This window comes from Oryctolagus cuniculus, chromosome 9, assembly GCF_964237555.1.
Source record: "Oryctolagus cuniculus chromosome 9, mOryCun1.1, whole genome shotgun sequence".
In the NCBI taxonomy this organism is placed as follows: domain Eukaryota; kingdom Metazoa; phylum Chordata; class Mammalia; order Lagomorpha; family Leporidae; genus Oryctolagus; species Oryctolagus cuniculus.
The window spans coordinates 117,108,237-117,123,561 of record NC_091440.1 but is presented as its reverse complement, the minus strand read 5'-3'; the positions used below and the strand labels follow the sequence as shown (position 1 = coordinate 117,123,561).

Here is a 15,325-nt window from a genome sequence, read left to right as displayed (position 1 = left end):
AGGGACGTGAACTGGTACCCATATGGGTTGCCAGCAGCACAGGCAGTGGCTTTACCCACTATGCCATGGCACCGGTCCCCTTTTTATTTACTAAACAAAGTAATACATGATAATTTTTAAACTCATTTTAAAAATTACATATTATAGTCAGAATCTTTAAGATTCCACAACTTAATAAAATGTACCACACTTTTGCATTCATTTTAAAAGCAGTTCACTTTTTTCAATATCTTCAAAACACAGTACATGATAGCAGCTTCAGTAAGAAAGTAAAAATGTTCAGATTAAATTCAAAAACTAGCCCAGCGCCGCAGCTCACTAGGCTAATCCTCCGCCTTGCGGCGCCAGCGCACCGGGTTCTAGTCCCAGTCGGGGCACCGGATTCTGTCCCGGTTGCCCCTCTTCCAGGCCAGCTCTCTGCTGTGGCCCGGGAGTGCAGTGGAGGATGGCCCAAGTGCTTGGGCCCTGCACCCCATGGGAGACCAGGAGAAGTACCTGGCTCCTGCCTTCGGATCAGCGCGGTGCGCCGGCCCCAGTGCACCAGCTGCGGCGGCCATTGGAGGGCGAACCAACGGCAAAGGAAGACCTTTCTCTCTGTCTCTCACTGTCCACTCTGCCTGTCAAAAAAAAATTTTTTTTTTTTTTTTCAAAAAATAAACTGTAGACTGACTGCAATTTAAGAGATACTAGTAGTTAAATTATGAAAATTACATTAACTTTTAAGGGGTATGCTTCATTCCCCCTAATTTTTTTTTTTTTTTTTTTTTGACAGAGTGGACAGTGAGAGACAGACAGAGAGAAAAGTCTTCCATTTGCCGTTGGTTCACCCTCCAATGGCCGCCGCGGCCGGCACACCACACTGATCTGAAGGCAGGAGCCAGGTGCTTCTCCTGGTCTCCCATGCAGGTGCAGGGCCCAAGCACCTGGGCCATCCTCCACTGCACTCCCAGGCCATAGCAGAGAGCCGGCCTGGAAGAGGGGCAACCGGGACAGAATCCGGTGCCCCGACCGGGACTAGAACCCGGTGCGCTGGCGCCACAAGGCGGAGGATTAGCCTAGTGAGCCGCGGCGCCAGCGCTTCCCCCTAATTTTTTATCAGAAAAATTTCTAAAGAGTGCATTTAAATCTAAATTCAATGAATTCTCTGTACTATCTGCTATATGTAACCATCTTCTGAATCATCTGAAACTTGCAGAGGTCATAACACTTCAATCACAAATGCAGCACATATTCTTTAAAAAATATTGACCCAAATACTAATATAAACTTATTCACTCACACCTAAGAAAGCAAACAGGAATTTTCTTAACTTATTAAATAAGCTTTATGATTTGTGTACGACATCAAGGACAAATACTTTTAAAAAGGTAGTAAAAATATTTCTGTAGGATGATTTGGACATGAAAAGTGTCTCAAATTTTGCTTTCAAAGATATTTTAGGTTCATCTAGCTTACTATCCACCAGTTAATATTTCCTTTTAAAGGATCTTTAATTTCATCCTGCTTACTACCACCTACCAGTCACCATGGATTCTAAATTTAAACACTTTAAGTTTGCCCAAATTTTGCACTCTCAAATGTTAATCAGCTATTGAATATCTAAATATTCATGTACTGTTTTTGCAGGAATAAAGCGTGGGTATGGTGGCTTGTCTATACTGAAATATAAACGTTTTTAACTACTATAGATTTAAAGTTTCATGAGGCTCTTAACCCTGAAATTGTTGTCTCTTTTCCTCATGATTTGCTTTATGTTACACATTCTGTAAGCACATACTTAAACACCATACTAATTCAACTCCAAAAGCAAAATATAACTCTAAGTGAACAATCAATCATACTCAATTATGAACAGTCTCAGGAAAAATGATAAACCTTAATGAACTGTTGTGGTACAAACTCAATCTCCACGGTATAGCTAAATAAAACATACACAACTCAAAGTTACAGGATAGGAATTTGTATTTGCATAAATAAATGGAATAGGGAGATCTAGATAAAGCTATCTTCTAAAGGCAGTCTCTTGAGAAGGATATACAAAACACAGTAGGTTATGAGGAGGATAGCAAAACTAGCAGAGAAGCATGTACCCATACTACTTTTATTTTAAAAATCCACAAAGAGCAGAAAACAAACCAGTAGTTTTTCTCTTTTAATTAGGCAAAGTAAGGTCAAAAGAGACTCACAGGGACAGGTGTTTGGCATAGAGGTTAAAATGCTGCTTCGAGTGCCTCGGTTCCATTTCTGACTCTGCTTATTAATCCAGTTTGATAATATGCATGATGAAAAGCAGCAGGTGATGGCTCAAGTACTTAGGTCCCTGACATCCACATGAAAGACGCAGATGGAGCTCCCAGCTCTTGACTCTGGCCTGGTCCTGTCCAGCAGATAAAAGAACTATCTCTATCTCTACCTTTCAAGTAAGAATCTTTTCAAGATTCATTGTTTCATTGATTTGAAACATGGAGACACATATTTCCATTCACTGGTTCACTCCCTAAATGGCTGCTACAGCCAAGTCTGGATCAGGCTGAAATCAGGAGCCAGGAACTTCCTGATCTTCCACCTGAGTGTCAGAGGCCTAAGTACTTGGGTCATCTTGCACTGCCTTTTTAGGTGCATTATTAACAGGAAGGTGGGCAGAAGCAGAGCAGCAGGGACTCAAACCAGCACTCAAATATAGGTGCCAGCACTGTAAGCAGTAGCTTCACACCATGTGCCAGAATGTTGGTCCCATTTCAAATAAATTGAACAAACAAATTTTTAAAAATAATTTTGAGGGGCTGGCATTGTGGCATGACAGGTCAAGTCGCCATCTGTGATGCTGGCATCACTTATGGACACCAGTTTGAGTCCTGGCTACCCCCCTTCTGACTCAGCTCCTTGCTAATAATAGTAGGAGAAAAGCCACGGAAGATGGCCCAAGTGCTTGGGGCCCCTGCCACCCACCTGAGACCTGGAAAAAACTCCTGTCTCACTGCTTCAGCCTGGCCCAGCTCCAGCTGTTGTGACCATCTGCGGAGTGAACCAGTGGATGGAAGTTCTCTCTCTGTCCCTCCCTAATTCTTTCAAGTAAATAAATAAATCTTAAAAATAAATAATTTTGAAAGACTCATACAGACTTGTGACACAGCCATCAATATAGTTTATCTGCATGGGGCTTAATGTACTTGTGTTTGTTACCTTTACCACAGAAGGGGAATCTTACTAAAAAAAGTCCAAGTATCGGCCGGCGCCGCGGCTCACTAGGCTAATCCTCCGCCTTGCGGCGCCGGAACCCCGGGTTCTAGTCCCGGTCGGGATGCCGGATTCTGTCCCGGTTGCCCCTCTTCCAGGCCAGCTCTCTGCTGTGGCCTGGGAGTGCAGTGGAGGATGGCCCAAGTGCTTGGGCCCTGCACCCCATGGGAGACCAGGAGAAGCACCTGGCTCCTGCCTTTGGATCAGCGCGGTGCGCCGGCCGCAGCGCGCCAGCCGAGGCGGCCATTGGAGGGTGAACCAACGGCAAAGGAAGACCTTCCTCTCTGTCTCTCTCTCTCACTGTCCACTCTGCCTGTCAAAAAATAAAATTAAAAAAAAAAAAAAAAGTCCAAGTATCAATGAATACCGCACATTGTTTAGTCAGTCTACGTGCAGTATCATTCAAATGAAAAGTTTCATGTGGGTATAGCTCCACTCAGAAAGACAGCATTATGTAAGTATTAAGATGAACTCTCCCTAACACTAGGGACTAAGCTGCAAAGGTAATAGCAGAGAAGGGGATGGGCACCTCCCAGACTATGGAACACTCAACATACCCCCACACACGTCTGTTACCCTCAGCCTAGCAGGACCAAATGAAGTCTTGCTTCACAGCCCCTCTTAGGTTCCTCTGAATTTTACGAAGTATTCCATTCAAAGCCTCCAGGATTACTATCAGCCTCAGATCCACACTGAAACCAGAATCTCTGCATTCTTAAGGCTGATGAGGCAAAAGTCCTGATGCAGCAAAGGGGCATGGAGGACAAATGACTGGTCATTTCCTCTTTTGACAGGACCATGAGCTAGATAGGGACTGCATGGAAAGCAGCAGCCTTCACACCATAGTTTGGATAACAAGAATACCAGAAGTAGAGACAATCAATCCACTGGATCTTGTATCTAGAATCACATACATACTAAAGTCTGTTAGTTCTACTTTTCAATGAATATGTAACTGATTCTGTGAAATGTAAATACCTAAGCAGCCTGGTATTTGGAAGAAAACCTAAACTAGACAACACACTCACTCTACTCAGTTTTAATTAAGTGAAGCAGTGTTTCACAAACTTTAACATGTGCATGAATAACCTGGGATCTTACTAATTGCAGACTCTGACATAAAGAGGTTTGGGTGAGACCCTGAGATAGAGCACTTTCAACAAGTGCCCACTTGTTGAATTTGCCACTGTGACACTGTGAGTAGCAATGACCTAAGAGCTCTCTCAATGATATCATTATCCAGCTGCTGCTAACCGGACTGTTGAAGAAATCAGCTTATAAGAGTGCTTTGGAGCCGGCACCACGGCTCACTAGGCTAATCCTCTGCCTGCGGCGCCGGAACCCTGGGTTCTAGTCCCAGTCAGGGCGCGGGATTCTGTCCCAGTTGCTCCTCTTCCAGTCCAGCTCTCTGCTATGGCCCAGGTGCTTGGGCCCTGCACCTGCATGGGAGACCAGGAGAAGCACCTGGCTCCTGCCTTCCGATCAGCGCGATGCGCCGCCGTAGCAGCCACTGGGGGGTGAACCAACGGCAAAGGAAGACCTTTCTCTCTGTCTCTAACTGTCCACTCTGCCTGTCAAAAAAAAAAAAAAAAAAAAAAGGAGTGCTTTGGGGCCAGCGCCACAGCTCACTTTGCTAATCCTACGCCTGCGGCACCGGCACCCCAGGTTCCAGTCCCAGTCAGGGCGCCAGATTCTGTCCCGGTTGCTCCTCTTCCAGTCCAGCTCTCTGCTGTGGCCTGGGAAGGCAGTGGAGGATGGCCCAAGTGCTTGGGCCCTACACCCGCATGGGAGACCAGGAGGAAGAACCTGGCTCCTAGCTTTGGATTGGCGCAGCTTCTGCCTTAGTGGCCATTTGGGGAGTGACCAACGGAGGGAAGACCTTTCTCGCTCGCTCTCTCACTATCTAAGTCTGCCTGTCAAAAAAAAAAAAAAGTAAGAGTGCTTTGGGGGCCGGCGCTATGGTGCAGAGGGTTAATGCCCTGGCCTGAAGCGCCGGCATCCCATATGGGCACTGGTTTGAGACCCGGCTGCTCCTCTTCTGATCCAGCTCTCTGCTGTGGCCTGGGAAAGCAGCAGAGGATGGCCCAGGTCCTTGGGCCCCTGAACCCATGTGGGAGACCCGGAAGAAGCTCCTGGCTCTGGATCAGCACATCTCCAGCCACTGCGGCCAATTGGGGAGTGAACCAATGGATGGAAGACCTCTCTTTCTCTCTGCTTCTCATCTCTGTAACTCTGACTTTCAAATAAATAAATAAATCTTTAAAAAAAATAAAATAAAAGCCAACATTTAAAAAAAAAAAAAAAGTGCTTTGGGGCCGGCGCTGTGTTATAATAGATTAAGCACTCGCCTGCGGCTCCAGCATCTTATTGGCACCGTTTTCAGTCCTAGTTGCTCCACTTCCGATCTAGGTCCCTGATAATGGCTTGGGAAAGCTGTAGAAGACGGCCCAAGTGCTTGGATCCCTGCACCCACATGGGAGATCTGAAAGAAGCTCCTGGCTCCCAGCTTGGGATTCTTCCAGCTCCAGCTATTGCGGCCATTTGGGGAGTGAACCAGCAGATGGAAGACCTCTGTCTGTAACTCTGCCTCACAAGTAAATAAATAAATCCTTTAAACAAAAACAATTGCTTCAAAAAAGCCCAGGGACTAGCACAGTGGATAAAGCCACCACCTGCAATGCCAGCATCCTATATGGGCACCAGTTTGTGTCCCAGTTGTTCTACTTCTGATCCAGCTCCCTGCTAATGGCCTGGGAAAAGAAAAAGAAAATGGCTCAAGTGTTTGGGCTTTTACCACCCAAATGGGAGACCTGGATTAAGCTCCTGGCTTCAGCCTGATCCAGCCCTGACTGTTAAATCCATCTGGGAAGGGAACCAGTGGGTGGTAGATCTGTTTCTCGCCCCCACTCTGTAACTCCTTCAAACAAATAAAAAAAAAAAAAAAAAAAAAAAAAAAAAGCCCAAGGGGTAACGGAACTAAAACTTATCCAGGTTCAAAATTCCCATGCTTAGTTTTTTCCTAGCACATGATTTCCACAAACTTTTTCAAGTAACCTCATAGGGCACCCACACAGGTTCATGCACACAGAACCATCCACACATACATACATGCCCCATGACAACAGAGAAGCCCTAAGTTAAAAAAAAGACATATATTGTTAGAAATTCCAATGCAATATTCAAGGAGGAGGGATGTAAGAAATTTATCACTTAACATTTATTCTTTGCCATAAGCTTTGTTTAAAAAAAAAATCTGGGGACAAGTATTTTGCACAGCAGTTAGGTCACTGCTTGAACACCCACATCTCATACTGAAATTTCAGGTTCAAGTCCTTCCTCTTCTGCTTCCATTACAGCATGCTATTTAATATGCACACTGTGAGATGACAAATGATGGCTCAAACACTTGGGTCCCTGCAACCCACAAGGGGGACATGGACAGAATCCCAGCTCCTAGCTCTGTCCTGACCTACATCCGGCTGCTGCAGACATTTGGGGAGTGAAACAGAGGATAGAAAATCTCTCTCCATCTCTGCCTTTCAACTGAAAACAATGAAAATTTTTACAAACTACCTGGCAGACTAAGAGATTTTTACTCCAGCAGCTTCTACATATATGATTTTATTAAAAATAAATGGTTCCCTTAGGGCCAATGTTGTGATGCAACAGAGTTAAGCCATGGCACAAGCTGGCATACCACAGGGGAGCTCTGATTCAAGTCCTGACTCCTCTGCTTCTACTCCTGACCCCTGCCATTGCACCTGGGAAAGCAGTCGAGGATATCTAAAGTGTGTAGGCCCCTGCAATCCACTTAAGAGATATAGATGGAATTCTACACTCCTGGTTTCGGCTTGGCCCAGCCCCAGCCATTGTGGACATCTGGGTAGTGAACCAACAGACCTCTTTCCCCATCTGTTACTGCCTTTGAAATACATAAATAATCTTTTTTTAATAAAACCATTTCCTCTGGGAAGTCAAAGGCAACTCACTCATTTATCCAAGAACAGTCCCATCTTAGAGAACACAAATTACCTCCAGGCTTTGGTGGCTGACAGGGCTGTGAACACTGAGAACATCATAAAGATAATTTTGTGAAATGACAAGGCACAGCAGCAAAAGAAGCAATACACAGATATTTATAGTATTTTGCAAAGGATAAAACCATGGTCTTAACATAACCAAATTACAGGGCTGGTGTGGTCATGGAACAGCAAGTTAAGCTGCTACCTGCAAGGCTGGCATTAAATGTGTATGCTGATTCTAATCCCAGCTGCTCCAGTTTCAATCCAGCTCCCTGCTACTGTGCCTGGGAAAGCAGCAGAGGGTGGCTCAAGTGCTTGGGTCCCTGAACCCACAGGGGAGACTCAGATGGGAGTTCCAGGCTCCTTACTTCAGCCTGGTCCAGTACTGGATGCTGCAGCTACTTGGTGAGTGAGCCAGCAGATGGAGATTGATCTCTTTCTTTCTCTGTAACTCTGCCTTTCAAATAAATAACTATATCTTAAAAAAAAAAAAAAAAAAGTTCACTAATGTACATCTATAGAAACCTTCAAGAAACTACCACTTGCTAAGCAGTGGCATATTACCAAAACATCCAGTACTTGGGGAAGAGTGGGTTAAACCACCACTGGAGATGCTGGCATTCCTAACAGAGCACTGGTTTGAGTCCAGGATGCTCTGCTTCTGATTGTTTTCTGCTAAGGTGCTGGGGTAGGCAGCAGTGACAGCCGAAGTACTTGGGCCCCTGCACACACATGGTAGACCTGGAGGAAATTCCTAGCTCCTAGCTTCCGATCAGCTCAGCTCCGGCCATTGCAGCCATTTGGGAAGCCAGCAGATGGAAGACCATTCTCTCCGTCTCTCCCTCTCAAATAAATAAAATTTTTAAATGCATTATATGTGCTATGTGTAACTTATTTTTTTTGTTTGTTTCATTTTTACTTTTACCTATTCGCTAGAAAGGCAGACAAAGATAAACAGCTCCCACTTTTTGATTCACTCCTCAGATGCCTATAATAGCAGGGTCTGGACCTGGTCAAAGCCAGGAGCCTTCAACTCCATTCAGGTCACCCGTGTGGGTGCAGGGTCCCAAGCACTTGAGCCAACTTGCACAACTTTCCCAAGTGGGTGGCAGAGATCCAACTTCTTAAGCCATCACCTACCGTCTCCCAGAGTGCATGCTAACAAGAAGCTAGAACAGGAAGCAGAGACAAGACTTAAACCCAGGCAATCTAACACGGGATGATGGTGGTCCCAGGCATCATCTTAAACCACTGTGTCAAATGCCCACTCTGATTTTAATTTTCAATTAAATGTTTAATTATTAATTTTTATTTTTCAAAGGTTGAGTGACATACACATACAAAAAAAGCTATTTGCCATCCCCTGGCTTACTCTTTAAATGCTCACAACAGCTGGGGCCAGACCAGGCTAAAGCCAGAAGCCAGAAACTCCACGCATGTATCCTATGTGAGTGGCAGTGACCCAGGTACTCAGCCATCATCTGGCTACCTTCCAGCATGCACATTAGCAAGAAGCTGAATTGGAAGCACAGGCAAACCCAAAACCAGGCATTTTAATATGAGATGCGGGCATCCCAAACAGTTAAGCAACTCACTGCACCACAATGCCTGTCCCTAATTTTTAATTAGTAAATATTGATCTCAATTTCAAATCCTGTAAAAGTGATAAATACAACCCACATAAACAAAACCTCTTTGGTTTATTCAAAAGTATTTTAAAAAGCTTTTTTGAGATGTGATTCATGTTCCTCAATAATATTTAGAAAGCAAGGAAGTTCTAAAACCATAAAGTTTGTGAACTACTCATCTTGCCAATAGGTGGAGTAAAAGCTTAAATGTCTCCTGAAACAGACTGGAAAAAGTATGCTTCTGACCTGTAGTATTATTATGCTAGTCCGAGGTTAATTTTTGAATGTGAAACTCAAAGGGTAGGGGCAGCCTAATAGCCAGATACCTTCTCAGTTATCAGTCTGGAAATTCACTTAGATTTTCCTTGCTAACTCTGGGTCTCTCATCTTCTCCCTGTCTCACAGTAGTTAGTTCTTTCTAGGCTGCAAAAACTTCCACTTTTAAAGGAGGATTGAGAACCGGGATGGGAAAAGGCAACAGTATATAATCTGAAATCAAGTATATATATATATATATATATATATACTCTTGGGACCGGCACTGTGGCATAGTGGGTAAAAGCAGCCTCCTACAGTGCCGGCATCCTATATGGGCTACTCCACTTCCAATCCAGCTCTCTGCTATGGCCTGGGAAAGCAGTGGAAAACGGCCCAAGTCCTTGGGCCCCTGTACCCACGTGGGAAACCTGGAAGAAACTCCTGGCTCCTAGCTTCAGATCGGCTCACTTCCAGCCATTGCGGCCATCTGGGGAGTGAACCAGCGGATGGAAGACCTCTCTCTTTCTCTCTGCCTCTGCCTCTCTGTAACTCTGCCTTTCAGATAAATCTTAAAAAAAAAAAAAAGTATATTTACTCTCAGCATGAAAATATATTAATTTCAGCATTTACTATAAACATGTCACTGATTAGGAAGGCTGCAGCTCTGCACTGGTGTTTCCCTCACCATAATTTAGGTCTTCTTATATCCAGTCATGTAAAATTATGTCTGTAAATCACACATCTTATGTCTCAACCAATCAAATGTCTTCCAAGAAGACTTGGTTACTTGCTGCATGCTCTCCTCACCTGTAGTTCTAGTCAGCAGCACAGTAAAAATTACAGGGCTGACATCAAACAATACTAGTTTGAGGCAGGTAATTGGCAGTTAAGGCACCAGTTAGGATGCCTGCATCCCATTCACAATGCCTAGGATCCATGCCTGGCTTTGGCTCCTGACTCCAACCTCCTGCTAGCACAGACTCAGTGAGGCAGAGGTAAGGATTCAAGCAGCTAGGTTCCTGTCACCCACAAGGGAAGATCTGGATTGCTTTCCTGTCTCATAGCTTTGCCTCCAATTTTGGCCCTGGGCTGTGCAGTCACTCAGGGGTATAAAGCAGCAGATGGGAGTTTGTTGTGTCTTACTTTCTCTAAATCTCTCTCTCCCCAATTCTCTGTGGCCCCTCACCCACTCTCACATCCTTCTCATAAAAATAAAAACTTTAAAATTTGTATTAGCATTTTACTGGTGAAGTGTAAGGTTCTGCCCATTTTTACATCTGTGATAGTAAGTAAAGACAGCCATTTTGCCTTTCAAACAAAATCCCCTTTAACAGCTAGAGATTAGTAGAACTATGTGACATGTAGACAGAAAGACATTGTCCATACCCTCAAACCATTCTAAAGACTAAGTATACCATTTCAATATGAAACTCATCTAAAAAGTCTTTCTGTTCTGACTTTATAAACTATTTTGAACTCAAATAAATCCTGGAGCCAGTGCTGTGGCGTAGCGGATAAAGCTGCTGCCTGCAATGCCAGTATACCATGTGGGCTACTCCACTTTCAATCCAGCTCTCTGCTAGGGCCTGAGAAGATAGCAGCAGATGGCCCATGTTCTCGGGCCCCTGCAACCACACGGGAAACCCAGAAGAAAACTCCTGGCTCCTAGCTTCCGATCAGTCCAGCTCTGGCCACTGTGGCTATTTGGGGAGTGAACCAGCAGATGGAAGATCTCTCTCCCTCTCTGCCTCTGCGTAATTCTGCCTTTCAAATAAATAAACAAACATGTTTTTAAAAATTTTAATAAAATACTGTTTTTATCTGCCTTATACCTGAGGGTTTCATACAAAAATTCATTGGCGGGGGGGGGGGGGGGGGGCAATCATAGAGCAGCTAGTTAAGCTACCACCTGTGACACCAGTATCCCATATCAGAGCCACTTCCTAGTCCTGACTACTCTACTTCCAATTCAGCACCCCAGTAATGTGCTTGGAAAAGCAGCAGCAGATGGTCCAAGTACCTGGATCCTTGCCACCACATGGCACCCAGAACAGAGTTCCAGACTCCTGCCCAGTTCCAGCCATTGAACTAGCAGACAGAATTTCTCTTTATCTATCTCTCCCTTTCTGTCACTCTGCCTTCAAATAAAATAAATCTTTAAAAAAAATTTTCATTTGGGCGAAGAAAGTTTCATCTACTACCATTATCTATGAATTTTTTGACTGACTTATCCCAATTGTTACCTACTTATGAGGTACTATATGATGTTTTGATACATTTACACATGTATAATGATCAAATCAGGGTAATTAGCACATCTATCACTTTAAATGTTCTCATTTCTCAGTGGTGAGAACATTCAAAATCCTGTCACCCAGCTGTTTTGAAATACAGGATACTTTATAATCATGCTGTTGTACAGCAGAATATCAAACTTTACTCTTCCTATGTAACACTAACACTGTACCCTGTAAATTGTCTTTGGATTCTTCATTTTCTCAACAGACATCAAAATTTTAACCTACTAACTGTGAAATATAAAATACTGAACTATGTTACATATGAATTAAGTGACAGATAGGTAAAATGTATGATAAAGAATGTGGTAAAAAAACACAGAATGATCACAGTGTCTAGCTACTTTCTTCAGAATCTGGAAAGTAATTCTACATAAGAACCTCCTCCTTAATCTCTCCTAGATCAAAGCTGTTTAATTTTTATTCTACCAAAGGAAAACATACTCTTTAAGAAGTCTTCAGCTCAGTTTGTATTCTAATTATTATAAAACAAATTATTATAAAATACTCTAACATTCTAAGTTTTCAAGAATGGAACATAATCCTTCACATAGAATGCACAAGGTAGAATAAGACGTTAGAAAGATGAAAATTCTACTGTTTTCAATAAAGAACATTTAGCAGATGGTCAGTTAGCAATCTAAACATAAACTTCATAACTGATAATAAGCTTTGAATAAAAATATACACAGTTCCTCAAAGTATGTTTATAAAATTGTAGGTAAACATTACAGCTATATAGAAAATATTCATAATCTTAGGGTATAACAAAGTAAGGTATCATTTGGCTAACATTATTTCAATAGATGTTCCTTTTGTCTACAATAAAACTGCCACTCATTATTAGAAGACTACACTATGTCTCTCCCATACTTACAGTCAAAATTATTAGGTTACAATCCAAAAGTGAGCAAAGCACTTAAGAATCTATCTTGAAAAATATGAAGTCATACACCTGATATTACACAAGAGTGAAAATTCTTTACCTGAGTTATCCATTCCTAATCTGTTAGAACAGACTATAACTACATGCCCTGCTTACTCCAGGTTTGACAAAAGGCTTTGAAAGCTCAAAGTAGAGGCCAGAGCTGTGGCACAGCGGGTAAAGCCGCCGCCTGCAGTGCCAGCATTTCATATGGGCACTGGTTCAAGACCCAACTGCTCCACTTCAGATCCAGCTCTCTGCTATGGCCTGGGAAAGCAGTGGAAAACGGCCTAAGTCCTTGGGTCTCCCATATGGGAGACCTGGAAGGAGCTCCTGACTCCTAGCTTTGGACTGATGCAGCTCTGGCCATTGCAGCCATCTGAGGAGTGAACCAGCATATGAAGACCTCTCTCTCCTCTCTCTGCCTTTCCGTAACTCTGCATATCAAATAAATAAATAAATCTTTAAAAATTAATTTAAAAAGAGTTCAAAAATAAGTCACTAAATTTACGTTTAAAAAAAAAGAAAAAATCATGAACAGCCTGCCTTGCACATGTTATGACTTTCTCTTAAGGAAAAATGGGGATTATGTAACTTACTGTATCGAAATGTGTATCACATGGCCCGCACTGTGGTACAGTGGATTAAGCCACCACTAGCAAAGGCCAGCACCCCATATGAGGGTGTTCTAAGTCCTGGCTGCTTTGCTTCTGATCCAACTCTCATTAACGTGCCTGAGAAACCAGCAGAAGATGGCCTAAGTACCTGGGCCCCTGACACCTATGTGGAAGAAGCAGATGAAGTTCCAGGCTCCTGCCTTTGACCTGAGCCAGCTTCAGCCATTGATGTCATTTGGGAAAATGAACCAGAGGAAGGAAGATGACTTTCCCTTTCACTCTGCCTTTCACATAAATCTTTTATAAGCATTTTATCACAAAAGCCACTCTAAATCTGAATTCCTATTCGGAATGATAATAGCTAACATACAGTTTGTTCTATGTACTGTATTGTGTTATCTGCTTATTACAGGCTGCTTCATGCCACTTTTCTTACAATGTGGCAAACAGGTGGGATCTGGAGCAGGCACTGTGGGCAGCAGGTTAATCTGCTGCTTGACACCTGTATTCCATACCAAGAGTACCTGGTTCAAGTCCAGGTACTCTGCTTCCAATCCAGATTCCTGATAATGCACATCCTGGGAGGCAGCAGGTAGGTACCTGAGGTTCAAGCACCTGAGTCCCTGTTAAACAGAGGATGAAAGATCTGTTTCATTCCTCCTTTCAACTAAAACTTGAAAAAACAGGTGGGGCTGATATCATCCCTTGAATTTGAGCAGGCCTGAGACTACCACAGAAGTGATACTGCCAGACTTTCGAAACTGGGTCATAACAGGCAATTCAGTTTCAGCCAGCCTCTCTTTGGGGACACACACTTGGGAGCCCTAAGCAGCAAGTAAGTAATCTGAATCCAACAAAGAATCATGTCACAAAGATCCTGTAAAGAATATACACAGAGCTAGAGAGAAAAGCATCAAAAGGCTTTTACTTTTCTAGCCCATAGATGTTTTCAGTCTTTCTAGCTCAGGCACCAGACTTAACAGATATGCAGGAACTTCAAAACGGTTATAGAAAACATTATTAAAATGTGACTTTAATGTGGAAAAACAACCTGAAATCCCGATATATAAAGGATTCCTCAAAAAAAGAGATGAAAAATATGTGTTACACAAAAACTATGCATACATTCCAAAAATTTTTACATTTGAATAAACACATTTTTCTTTAAATGTTTATTTATGTATTTGAAAGATAGAGAGCAACAAACACAGAAAGATATCCCATCTAATGTCCAAAATATATAGGCCTGGACCAGGCCAAAGACAGGAGCCTGGAACTCCATTCCAGGGTGGCAGGGACACAATTACTTGAGCCACAGTCTACTGTCACCCTGGATGGACATTAACAAGAAGCTGGATCAGAAGCAGAGTAGCCAGGACTTTCTGGTATGGAACACAGGAATTCCAAGCAGCAATTTAAACTTCTACACCAAAATGCCCGTCCCAAAACTATATTTTAATCCCACTTTTTCACAAACCTCTTCAACAACTCTGTACATGAGGTGAGTTAGTAAAGCCTTCCATCCTCATCCTTGAAGACATTCTACAAGTTGACACCAAGTACAACAGAAATGAGCAGACTCCAGTGAGCCTTGCCTAGACTGTAGATTCGTAAGCAAAATAAACTGTCATTTTAAACCACGAGAAAGCCTAAATCAATAGGTAGCCATGATAACCAGGACAATGCTACACATGTATTAACTCAGTTAATGCTTCCAACAACTCTAGGAGTACTACTTACATCTTCATCTTATAAACAGAAACTAAAACACAAAATTTATGTGACCTGCCCAAAGTCAAATCAGTGCAAAAACAGTAATGCCAAACAATTTAACTGCCACACTGCCATAGAGAAACCTGAATGAGGTATTAAGGAACTACTGACGAGCTGCTATTGTAGTGCAGCAGGTTAAGCCACCATGTGCAATACCCACACCCCAAATAAACACTGATCAGAGTCCCGGCTGCTCTACTTTCAATCCAACTCCCTGCCAATGAACCTGGGAAAGGAGAAGACAGCACAAATATTTAGGCCTCTGGACCCACATGGAAGACCCAGATAGAGTTCCTAGGCTCCTGGCTTTGGTCTGGCCCAACTCTGGTCAGTGTGGACATTGGGGAGTGAACCAGCAAAGGGAAAATCAATCTCGATCTCAACCTCAATCTCTCAATCTCTCTCTCTCTCTCATATCTGCCTCTCTGTAACTCTGCCTTTCAAATAAAGTACATCTTTCTTAAAAAAAAAAAAAAAAAGGAACTAATGAAACAGTCTATTATATTCACCAAAATAACTGACACTGTTTTATTTAGTGTGCACACAAACAAAACTTTCTTTTGTACAC

General features: G+C 43.0%; 1 protein-coding gene across 9 annotated transcripts in view; it reads right to left on the bottom strand.

The window, feature by feature from the left end:
• Positions 1-15,325, bottom strand: part of AEBP2 (AE binding protein 2) — a 170,397-nt gene that overhangs the window by 141,724 nt on the left and 13,348 nt on the right. The gene's annotated exons all lie outside the window — the stretch shown is intronic.